The sequence below is a fragment of the Cannabis sativa genome, chromosome 8 (assembly GCF_029168945.1).
Source record: "Cannabis sativa cultivar Pink pepper isolate KNU-18-1 chromosome 8, ASM2916894v1, whole genome shotgun sequence".
Taxonomy (NCBI): Eukaryota; Viridiplantae; Streptophyta; class Magnoliopsida; order Rosales; family Cannabaceae; genus Cannabis; species Cannabis sativa.
In genome coordinates, this window is record NC_083608.1 from 50,284,214 (window position 1) to 50,297,227 (window position 13,014).

Consider the following 13,014-nt stretch of genomic DNA (forward strand, 5'->3'; position numbering starts at 1 on the left):
TTACTAATTGGGCTTTCCAATTGTGCCGAATATTTGGAATCTATTTTCTACTCATGTAAATGGCCCATTATAATGGGCTAATTATACTTGTTTTGGAGGGATAAATTGATACCTGTTTTTATGTTTAGTTAACTAAAAATACTTGGTTAATCTATTTTGTTAATAAATTATACCCACTTTTATCATGACATTTTCCAAATTATCCTTATTAACAGCGTTTTTTTCCCTATATTTTCAAACTCACCAATAAAAGCTCTCTCTCATGCAAATAAATAATAAATAAAATAAGAACACTCTCATGACCCATTTTCCATCACCATCAGTATTCAGTTGATCACCTTCTTCATGATCGGCCACCAAAGCTCTGCCACAACCACTAATTCACCTTAGCCAACATCGTTGGCCTTCACTACTGCTATTGTTCCACCTGAAGTTGTCATTTGGTAGGTGATCAGTTCTTAATTAATTTCTCTATTCCTTCTTTCTAAATAGTTTAATCTAATAAAAAAAAAAAAGAAAGAAAAGAAACGAAAAGATTATTGTGTTTGTTATATTATATATATATAAATATGCAATTAAGTAGATAAATTCATCCGTACAAATCAATATTTTCCCATCCAAAGATTTAGAACCCATGTTGTAATGGTTTTGTTAGAGAAGATGAGAAAAAGAGGTGATTGTGTTGTGTGTTTCTACCTCAGTATTAATGTATGTATGCAAAATTAAGACATATTTTTGGAGCTCCAAATCCTTATTCTTCTCACCAAACTATCTTCTTCGACCTAGCTAATACGGACTCCAACATAACTGAAAGGAACATAAGTGTTGGATAAATTCCCATACTATTGTCCCATAAATAAAGTTACAAGGAAAATAAAATAGACCTTTCTATAAAGCCTCAACAGACCATTATAACTCATAGAGTTGTCGGTTCTGTTTTCCTAGGCTTAGGTCTTTTATTTCTTAAAAATAAAAGGAAGCAAATAAATATCTCAAGACTCTAACAACTTTCAGCTTTACAAGGAAAATATCTCAAACAGATTACAACAAACTTTCTCAGATCAGAAACAACAACAACAACATTATAAATAAGTGGTTCAACCTTCCACTTTGAGCAACACACCATTTCGGCCAAGCAGAAAAAAAAAAGGCAGCAACCTTTGGTTTCTTTGTGTAACCCACCTCAGAAACAAGAGAGAAAAATATAGAGAGTTAGTGAGAGATATTGTAAGAAAACAAAGAGAAATAAAGTGAAGAGAAAGAGATTACCTGCTGTGTTTTGTAGCATGGAATCTCCATGAACTTGTAACCGGTTTTGACATCATAGTGAAGAATCAAGCGTCTTTGAGGGAAGCTTGACGGAGATGTACTCTTGATTTCAAGGGGAACTCCGAGATCAAACTTTGTTGTGTTCTCCTTTATTTTTCTGTAGTGTTTTTCGGGTTTTTCTTTTCTATAACCAACAAAGATCATTTTAGATCTTTGTTGTTACTAGTGTTTCGGGTTTCTCTTTGTGTTGCAGGTTTTGAAGGGGGTACAAGGATTCGGCCATTGAAGCTACTGCTGTAGCTTGAAGAAGGAAGGAAGGAGAACGAAAGCTTGCTGCGTTTTTCAGCAAGGGAGAAGCTTGCTGCGTTTTTCAGCAAGGGAGAAGCTTGCTGCGTTTTTCAGCAAGAGAGAAGAAGGAAGAAGAAGAGGCTTGGCTAGGTTGTGTTCTTGCTGTTCAAAGAAAATAGAAGAAGGAGAGGAGAAGAATAGGCTACTGGTTGTGTGTGCTTTGAAGAGATGATTTTTAATGCTAGGTTTTTCTAAGGAAAAAGAAAAGAAAGATTATATATGGTCTTGATTAATGGCAGTAGGGTTTTGACTAAAGAAAGAGAAAAAGGGGTATCAGATTTTGAAAAGAGAATATGCTCTTTTGGATCCGCATCAAACAAAAATGACGAATCTACCCCTAGTAGTTGAACGTTAGGTGTTTGGGTGTAGGGGGCTGTTGGGAACTGCAGCAAATTTCCTACAATAAGATATGTGGCACTATATATAATACGTATATAGTCTATTGCAAATCATTGTACACAACACATTAGGCACTTACATGTTAAGGGAAAATAATTTTCGGCACACTAGAGTTATTGTAATAGCATTCACCTACTCTCTAAGTAATTTCCTAACTAAAATGTAAGTCTTCTTTAATTAATAGTGTCCAAAGTAGCCTTCAAAATTTACTATTGTACATTATTAACCTCAATCTGGAATAGCAAATAATATGAGGAAAAACAGAGCAAGACAAAGCAATACAAAGCTTGAATAGCTTTGGAGTAAATCTTTTATTATCTGATGAAATTGTCTTACAGTACAAGGGAAAAGAAGGCTATATATATATATGAAGTAAGGGCTGAGTTAGTTACAACTAACTCAGCATATAACAGAAAAATAACAAACCCAGAAGGTTCTGGTATAGAGAATGGTAATATTGGGATAGCCCCCCTCAAGATGAAGTGTAGATGTTGGAGACACTCAGCTTGGATACAATGCCATTGAAAGAGAAAGGTAGTAGAGCCTTGGTGAAGATATCGGCCAGATTGTGTTCAGACTGAACATGAAGTAGTTTGAGGACTCCTTGATTAACTTTTTCTCGGATGAAATGGCAATCGATCTCAACATGTTTGGTGCGCTCGTGATAGACGGGATTTTCACTGATATGAATTGCTGCAGTGTTGTCGCAAAAGAGAGTCGCTGGTTTGTTGAGGGAGATGCCAAAATCTTTGAGAAGGGCAAGAATCCAGGTGACTTCAGAAGTAGCATTGGCCATGGCTCTGTATTCGGCTTCGGCTGAGGAGCGAGAGACGACTTGTTGTTTTTTTGATTTCCATGAGACAAGAGCTTGGCTAAGGAAGACACAATAGCCAGAAATAGAGCGTCTAGTGTCTTGACAAGATCCCCAATCTGCATCGGCAAAAAAAGAGAGATGTACATTTGCTGAAGACAGACTTGTTTCAGCGTATGCAGATATGTTTGGAGAAGCATTGGCAGGGAAAAATAAGCCTTGTCCAGGAGTTCTTTTTAAGTACTGTAAGATTCGATGAGTAGCTTGGAGATGTGGTACTCAGGGGCAAGTGAGAAATTGACTCAAATGGTTCACGGCGTAAGTGATATCCGGTCTAGAGATAGTGAGATATATGAGCTTGCCTATGAGACTTCTATAGGCTGTAGGATCAGTCAATATTTTACCTTTGTCTTTGCTTAACTTGAGGTTGGGTTCCATTGGAGTAGATGCTGGTTTTGCTCCAAGGTAACCCGTGTCTGTTAAGAGTTGCAAAGTAAAGGGTCGCTGAGAGATGGATATACCATGTTTTGTTCTTCCTATCTCTAGACCAAGAAAGAAACGAAGGGAACCTATGTCTTTGAGCTTGAACTTTTTATCTAGCGACTGTTTGAAGTGTGTGATAGCCATGTCATTGTTGCTGGCTACAATGATATCGTCAACGTAGATTAAGACAGCAATAAAGAGGGTTGTGGTTCTTTTAGTGAAAAGAGAGTTGTCAGATAGGGAACGACTGAATCCTTCAGCTATGAGAGTCGTGCTGAGTTTATCATACCATTGCCTCGATGCTTGTTTGAGTCCGTATATGCTTTTATTGAGTTTACATACGGAATTGGGTGGGGCAATATAACCTGGTGGTAATTGCATATATACTTCTTCATGGAGGTCACCATGAAGGAACGCGTTGTTTATGTCGAGTTGATGAATGTTCCAATTATTCATGGCTGCTAAGGCAAGTAAGATTTTTAGTGTGTTGAACTTAGCAACTGGAGCGTATGTTTGTAGGTAATCAATGCCAGGTTTTTGAGTAAAGCCCTTGGCAACAAGGCGAGCTTTAAACCTCTCAACCTCCCCTTGTTCATTATATTTAACTTTATAAACCCATTTGCAGCCAATGGCTTTATGGCCAGGGGGGAGTTTGGTGACCATCCAAGTGTTGTTTTTCTCAAGAGCTTGAGTTTCATCATCCATTGCTTGAAGCCAATGTTTGAATTGAGAAGCTTCACTGTAGGATTGTGGCTCAATATGAGAGTAAGCGGCTAACACAGCAGCCCGGAATTGGGGGCTGAGTTTGGCATATGAAATGAATTCCTCTATGGGAAATTTAGTAGAGGATGTGTGGCAGACATAGTCTTTGAGATGGGAGGGTTTGTGAATTTGTCGACCAGCTTTGGATGTTAGAGGAGAAATATTTGGGGCTACTGGTGCATGATCTGGTATGGAATCTGGTGTAGTGATGATACTAGTTGCTGAATTGTGAGGTGTTACAGATGGAACATTGTTGATAACACCAAAAATGGATTTTGGTGTTGATGAGATGGTGGTGTTGGTGAGATTGGCACCTATGTTTTTGTCTTGAATGACAGGTTTATGGGTAGGTATGCAAGATGGCTGGAAAAGCATATTAATATCATTGCTTGAACCTTGGCCAAAAAAAGGAAAGATGTGTTCATGGAAGACAACATCACGAGAGTGATAAATTTGTTTGGTTTGGATATCAAGAAGGGTGTAAGCCTTCATGCCATGTGGATATCCAACGAATATAGAGGCACGACTTCGTGGAGTGAATTTGTGCCTTATGGAAGTTAAGGTGGATGCATAGGCAAGGCAGCCAAAACTTCTTAGATGATCATATTTGGGAGTTTTATTATGAAGCTTCTCATAGGAGGTGCTGCCATTAAAAAGAGCAGAAGGGATTCGGTTCATTAAGTAGGTAGCAGTGGTGATGAGATAAGGCCAATACACAAGGGGTAAGTGTGATTGGAAACACAAAGCACGTGCTATATTCAACAAGTGTTGATGCTTTCTTTCAACAACGGAATTTTGTTGTGGACGTTCAACGCAAGAGTGATAATGGAGGATGCCTTTGGAAGCATAAAGGCAGAAAGTGCAAGTTCTTTTGCATGGTCGGTCCTGACAGCTTTAATGGTTGCAGAATATTGTGTGCTAACCATGTTGAAAAAAGTTGGTATGACAGATTGAGCTTCAGCTTTAGTTTTAAGCATGAAGGTCCAAGTAACCCGAGAAGTGTCATCTACTATAGTAAGAAAATACCTATATCCTTCTATGCTAATGATGTGAAAGGGTCCCCAAATGTCCATATGGACAAGATCAAAGGGTTTTTCAGCAAAGTTATTATTGGATATAAATGGTAATTTCTTTTGTTTAGCAAGATGGCAAACATGACAAAATTGTTGCGATTTAATAGAGAAACTAGAATCAAGTTTTTTATTGAAAGTATTTGAAATATACATTGAAGGATGACCAAGGCGTTGATGCCATTGATCTACATTATTGTGTAAAGAAAGGAAACATCTAGGATTTTTTATAGGAGTAGACTCTTGAGGAAGAACATAGAGCCTCCCAATCCTTTTAGCTGTCCCAGTCACAATGCTCAGAGAAGGAGCCTGTATTGAACATTTATTTTTATCAAAGAACACAACATTAGGACTGTTATCAAGAAAAGTTGTGATGGAAAAAAGATTTAGTTGGAAAGTTGGGACAAACAACACATTATGCAAAGTAATATAGGAATTAATTTTAACAGTACCAATACCTTCTACTGGTATGTTAGTGCCATTGGGCAGAACAACAAACTTGGGGAAAGTATTATTAGAAAAGAATTGAAAACAAGATTTGGTGGCACACATGTGATGTGTGGCACCACTGTCCAATACCCAAGAATGAGAGTGAGAAGAAAGAAAATTACCAGCCATATTTGATGTTGCAGGAGTGTTGTTTGTGTCACCATGAACGGGAGCTTGACTGAGTTGCTGGCTGAGCAAAAAGATGAGCTGCTGGCATTGTGCCGACAGATCAATGTGAGATTGGCCAGAGGTTGTGTCTAGGTTGGTGCTGACTTGATTAGCAGTACTTTTGGCTTTTTCAGCCTTTTTTTTGTCGCCATATCCAGGAGGGAATCCGTGGATAAAGTAGCATTTATCCACATAGTGGCCAGGTTTGCCGCAGTTGGTGCAAGAGGGCCTTGGCTTTTTCGATTTTGGAGGATTGTTGGCAGTGGAAGATCGAACAGCAGCAGCCGAGGATGAAGGGTCAGAAGAGCCAAGGGTTCTTTGCCGTTCCTCTTGAACAATCATTGCAAAAACTCTAGAGAGATTTGGAATAGGTTCATTGAGGAGAATTTGGGCACGGACCGAGGCGTATGATTCATTTAAACTAGTGAGAAATTGTAACACTTGGTTTTGATTATAGTAGTCGAGGAAGACTTTCATTGCACCACAGGTACAAGAGGTGTTGGGTTGAAACTCCTTTAACTCATCCCAAATGGATTTGAGTTTAGTAAAGTATGAGGTGACGGATTGATCACCTTGTTGTAATCGAGTTAATTGGGTTTGTAGTTGAAAGATTCGGGGTCCATTACCCTCATTGAATCTTTCTTGAAGATCATGCCACATGTCGGTGGCGAGATCGAAATACATGATGCTTTGTGCAATCTCAGGTGAAACGGAATTGACAAGCCAAGACATAACCATGTTGTTACAACGAATCCAAGAAGGGAGGAGAGGATTACCAGTAGCTGGGCGAGGCAGCGAGCCGTCAATGAAGGCAGATTTGTTCTTGGCAGTAAGAACCATCGTGATTCCTCGCTTCCAGGACTGATAATTGGCTCCATTAAGAACGGTAGAGACCAAGACTAATCCGGGGTGATCTGCGGTGCTGAGAAAAAAAGGACTCGAGACATCTTCGTGAGCTAATCGATCAAGAGATGAGGTTCGACGAGTCGAAACAGGGGGATTAGTGATTGGATCTGGGGAAGATTGAGCTGGTTCGTCATGGTCATTGTGGCTTCGAGTTCTTGAATTCCGTCGAGGTGCAACAGCGGTGTCAACGACAGGTTGGGCGGAAGCTGCATCAGGATTGGACTCCGAAGGATTGGTCTCGTGTGTGGATGGAGGACCACCATCTTGAGAACGAGTTGTGGGTCGCGCCATTGATGCAGAGGCAATTGTTTCTGCTGATACCATATGAGGAAAAACAGAGCAAGACAGAGCAATACAAAGCTTGAATAGCTTTGGAGTAAATCTTTTATTATCTGATGAAATTGTCTTACAATACAAGGGAAAAGAAGGCTATATATATATGAAGTAAGGGCTGAGTTAGTTACAACTAACTCAGCATATAACAGAAAAATAACAAACCCAGAAGGTTCTGGTATAGAGAATGGTAATATTGTGATAAATAAGGCTTCATTAACCTCAATCTCCCAATATATATGGTCTCATTAGGAACTTAGCCTGAATAGTAGAAACAATACTGGATCCTTGTCTCACCATTATCGATTAGGCTACTTCCTAATAACAAGCTTTTATAGTAGCTAAGAAAAGCCTCAGGAACTTAATTTATTCACATCATCTATATCCAAATTCCATTCATATGGAATAAACAGAATTCTTTGCTCCCCTCTTCAAGCTTTGATGGAATAATTTCGTACTGTCATCTCCATCTTTCATCCATTCTATCTTAGTACTTTGTCTTAAAAAAGAGATTAAAGACTTGTGTGCTTCATTCTACTCATTTCACAACTTTATTTAATCCTAAATCAAGCCGTTACAAAAATGAGTTTTAGTGATTCATGTTAAGTAACTCTAAAAGTATTTAGTGACATGTTACCGCGTGTTATTAATGAGGGTGACTTAAAATATAATTTTCAGTGACACTTTATACATATCACTACACTCACTCTCTGCACGCCATAAGTGTTTAGATTTAGATTTTGTCAGACTAATAAAATGTAACAACAATACACATAATAGTCAATATATCCTTTTTTTTTTCCTTTTTTTTTTATTCTTTACTATTAGTTTTGGAGATATATATAGTGACCCACAAAAAGAGCCACTATATTAGATATTTTTTCTAAAAGAAGTAATATTTAATTCTTATAATTCAAATTTTATATATTATAAATAATAATTTAATTAATTGTATAAAAATACAATTAAACATAATAAAAATAATTTTAATTAACTAAATGTATAATTTATTCAGATTCGATTTGAAAGGAAAATTGTTTTTTATTTTTTAATTAAACAATAAACTTCAATCAAAACAATATCCAATCCCAACAAAAAAAAATTAAAACTATATATATATATATAGATATGATTGAGCTGAAATACACACAACACGTTAGAACTTTACAAATAAATCTCAAATATAAACTTTAATAGCCTAAATTAGATCAATAATTCAATAACAACGATACAAAATTTTAAACATAATATTAGATCGAAGTTTGAACATAAATTTTAACCAAAAAAAAAAATAATAACACAAGCATTATTAGATTCTGAACAAAACATAATAAAAAAAAAGGCTAAAAAATATTTAGATTCACTCCGTCAATCACAAACTGGAACCATGAACCACAGATAAGCTAGAACCAAAATCATGGACGAGCTTCAAATGCAACCACAAACAAGTTCCAAGCACCATTGACCTCGAACCGAAACTGTGGACACCGAGATCTCTGCGTAAAAGAGAGTGGGAGAAACATAGAAAAAATAAAATAGAGATTCGACTTATTATCTTGGGTTTCTTGGGATCTTCGATCCTCGACGAGAAATACGGAGATGACGACCCATAGAGATGACAACCGATCGAATAGAGACAACGGCCGATTACCAAGATCCCTTCACTAGAGAGACGAGGTGGAGATGACGACTGTCCGACTAGAGTTTGAGAGATGGAAAACTCAAATCCAAGGAGCCATGGATGCCATTCCCAGGAGGAGAGCTAGTCTGGAGGACACCATTCGCTGAAGAAGAGGAAAGAGCAGTCGAGAGGGAGAAGAAAGAGAAACGCCATGTGTTTTATCTTGCCTGATACTTTTCATGTAAACCCTAAATATCCACCTTTTATTTATTTTTATTTATTAATTACATTACTTTACAACTATGTTTTGTTTTTTATGATTTTTTTTTTTAAATTATGCCAGGTGGGTCAGAATATACTTATCCAATCGCACTTGGCGCATCACTATGTATATGTCAGTATGTAACGTCCCCGCTTCAAGCCTCCATTGGGTCCTTCCACCCACGGAATAATGGCTCTTATACACGAGTACGTCACTCTGGCTGCTTCCTGGACTGATGACTGACCCTACAAACCAACACGAGTGTTTCCAGCATGCTTTGTCCTCACTCACACGCTTCCTGGAAAGACTTTCCAGGAGGTCACCCATCCTGAAATTGCTCCAAGCCAAGCACGCTTAACTATGGAGTTCTTTCGAGATGGGCTACCGAAAAACAAGATGCACCTTGTTGATATAAGTAGTACCAATCAATCCATTTAAGCTCTATTCAACTGTGTAGTCCCATACCTACACAGTCTTAGAATTATCCCACTTGACCTTCCCCAGGCGGTGTGGGATTGCACAGCTTACCCGGTATTTCCCCTTACGGATCACAGGACTACTGACTGTCACACAGTATTTTTTTAAAAAATAAAAATTAGAAATTTTTTGAGTTTTATAATTCTTTAATGACCCTCTATATTTTTAATGACCCAAATCATAAGAGACTAATATTGAACATTTAGAATCTAATTGTATAGGTCACTAAAAGTCACTCCTAACTCTTTAGTGACCAGTACTTTTGTGCGGGTCACTAAAGGCTAAATTGTAATAGTATTATCATTCTAAACATTTCCAAAACAGTTCCTATTCAACCTTTAAATAATTCCCTTTTAAGTCTTTTAAGCTTGTTTGTTAATTGGTACATAGGAACAACATTAATTAACTAGATCCTTCTAACTTGTTTCAACCAAAGGTTTGAAAGAGGAGCTAGAACACCACATGTTAAAATAGCTAGTTTCAATCAAATACATCTTTACAGCCTAGTATAACAATCAAGCTATACTCAATCAATCCAACTCTTCTAAACTAGCTAGTTTTCTCTCTTTTAAAATGAGAGAACTTAAGACTAATCTCTCGGTTAATTTAATTTACAAGAAACTGTACAGTATAGAATTGAGCATTCCAAAGGACATTATTCGTAGCCTCCCAAATATTATAAACCAAGGCATTTATAACAGTCACGTACGTAGAGCTCTCATTGCAGCCACTCCAATACCCATCCAAAGACTTAGAACCCATGTTGTAATTGTTTTGTTAGAGAAGATGAGAAAAAGAGGTGATTGTGTTGTGTGTTTCTACCTCAGTATTAATGTATGTATGCAAAAGACATATTAGACATATTTTTGGAGCTCCAAATCCTTATTCTTCTCACCAAACTATCTTTTTCGACCTAGCTAATACGGACTCCAACATAACTGAAAGAAACATAAGATATGTGGCACTATATATAATACGTATAGTCTATTGCAAATCATTGTACACAACACATTAGGCACTTACATGTTAAGGGAAAATAATTTTCGGCACACTAGAGTTATATTGTAATAGCATTCACCTACTCTCTAAGTAATTTCCTAACTAAAATGTAAGTCTTCTTTAATTAATAGTGTCCAAAGTATAGCGTTAAAAATTTACTATTGTACATTATTAACCTCAATCTGGAATAGCAAATAAGGCTTCATTAACCTCAATCTCCCAATATATATGGTCTCATTAGGAACTTAGCCTGAATAGTAGAAACAATACTGGATCCTTGTCTCACCATTATCGATTAGGCTACTTCCTAACAAGCTTTTATAGTAGCTAAGAAAAGCCTCAGGAACTTAATTTATTCACATCATCGATCTATCCGAATTCCATTCATATATATCAGTAACGGAATAAAAAGAATTCTTTGCTCCCCTCTTCAAGCTTTGATGGAATAATTTCGTACTGTCATCTCCATCTTTCATCCATTCTATCTTAGTATTTTGTCTTAAAAAAGAGATTAAAGACTTGTGTGCTTCATTCTACTCATTTCACAACTTTATTTAATCCTAATTAAATCAAGCCGTTACAAAAATGAGTTTTAGTGATTCATGTTAAGTAACTCTAAAAGTATTTAGTGACATGTTACCACGTATTATTAATGAGGGTGACTTAAAATATAATTTTCAGTGACACTTTATACGTATCACTACACTCACTCTCTGCACGTCATAAGTGTTTAGATTTAGATTTTGTCAGACTAATAAAATGTAACAACAACACACATAATAGTCAATATATCCTTTTTTTTTTTTTTTTATTCTTTACTATTAGTTTTGGAGATATATATAGTGACCCACAAAAAAGAGCCACTATATTAGATATTTTTTCTAAAAGAAGTAATATTTAATTCTTATAATTCAAATTTTATATATTATAAATAATAGTTTAATTAATTGTATAAAAATACAATTAAACATAATAAAAATAATTTTAATTAACTAAATGTATAATTTATTCAGATTCGATTTGAAAGGAAAATTATTTTTTATTTTTTAATTAAACAATAAACTTCAATCAAAACAATATCCAATCCCAACAAAAAAAATTAAAACAATTTATATATATATATATATAGATATGATTGAGCTGAAATACACACAACACGTTAGAACTTTACAAATAAATCTCAAATATAAACTTTAATAGCCTAAATTAGATCAATAATTCAATAACAACGATACAAATTTTTAAACATAATATTAGATCGAAGTTTTAACATAAATTTTAACCAAAAAAAAAAAAAAATAATAACACAAGCATTATTAGATTCTGAACAAAACATAATAAAAAAAAAAGGCTAAAAAATATTTAGATTCACTCCGTCAATCGCAAACTGGAACCATGAACCACAGATGAGCTAGATGTTAGACTTTTTATTTGGGCTTACATTAAATTTTATTGGTTTTATTAAAACTTGGGTTGATTGGATAGTTCTTTGCTGTGTTAGCCCATGTTGTTGGTGATCAATTGTTAATGGGCTTAGCATCTGTGTGTAAAGTCTAGGTGAAGCAGAAGTGTGGCTTTTCTAGTTAACTGAAGCCTTTGATGAGCAGGCCCAGTCTAACTAGGGTTTTGTAGCTAAGTCCCCTCCCTAACTCTATAAATACATATTGTCTCATCACAATTGTATACCTTTTGATAATCAGATAAATAAAACTGCTTCTGATTTAGAGATCTAGGGAGGAAGACTTAGTTGATAGTATTGCACTATCAAATTGGAGTAACTGCTGTGGATCAAACAGAGATAATTGCTATGGATCAATCAGGTACACATACCTAATTATTATATATTACTATTGTGTTCTATGTTATATACAAATAGATCTTGGGTATATTATTAATTTTCTTACACTAGAACCAAAATCATGGACGAGCTTCAAATGCAACCACAAACAAGTTCCAAGCACCATTGACCTCGAACCGAAACTGTGGACACCGAGATCTCTGCGTAAAAGAGAGTGGGAGAAACATAGAAAAAATAAAATAGAGATTCGACTTATTATCTTGGGTTTCTTGGGATCTTCGATCCTCGACGAGAAATACGGAGATGACGACCCATAGAGACGACAACCGATCGAATAGAGACAACGACCGATTACCAAGATCCCTTCACTAGAGAGACGAGGTGGAGATGACGACTGTCCGACTAGAGTTTGAGAGATGGAAAACTCAAATCCAAGGAGCCATGGATGCCATTCCCAGGAGGAGAGCTAGTCTGGAGGACACCATTTGCTGAAGAAGAAGAAAGAGCAGTCGAGAGGGAGAAGAAAGAGAAACGCCACGTGTTTTATCTTGTCTGATACTTTTCATGTAAACCCTAAATATCCACCTTTTATTTATTTTTATTTATTAATTACATTACTTTACAACTATGTTTTGTTTTTTATTAATTTTTTTTCTAAATTATGCCAGGTGGGTCAGAATATACTTATCCAATTGCACTTGGCGCATCACTATGTATATGCCAGTATTTTTCAAAAAAATAAAAATAAAATTTTTTTTGAGTTTTATAATTCTTTAATGACCCTCTATATTTTTAGTGACCCAAATCATAAGAGACTAA

The 13,014-nt window shown here is 36.0% G+C and overlaps 1 long non-coding RNA gene across 1 annotated transcript; it reads right to left on the bottom strand.

Annotated features, from left to right (window-relative positions):
- Nucleotides 1–825: 825 nt before the first annotated feature.
- On the bottom strand, nt 826–2,018 carry LOC115722481 (uncharacterized). Its single transcript, XR_009684200.1, has 2 exons — nt 1,270–2,018; nt 826–1,182 (listed from the first exon to the last, which is right to left on the bottom strand). It is a non-coding gene; the product is annotated as an uncharacterized LOC115722481 (long non-coding RNA).
- Nucleotides 2,019–13,014: the final 10,996 nt, after the last annotated feature.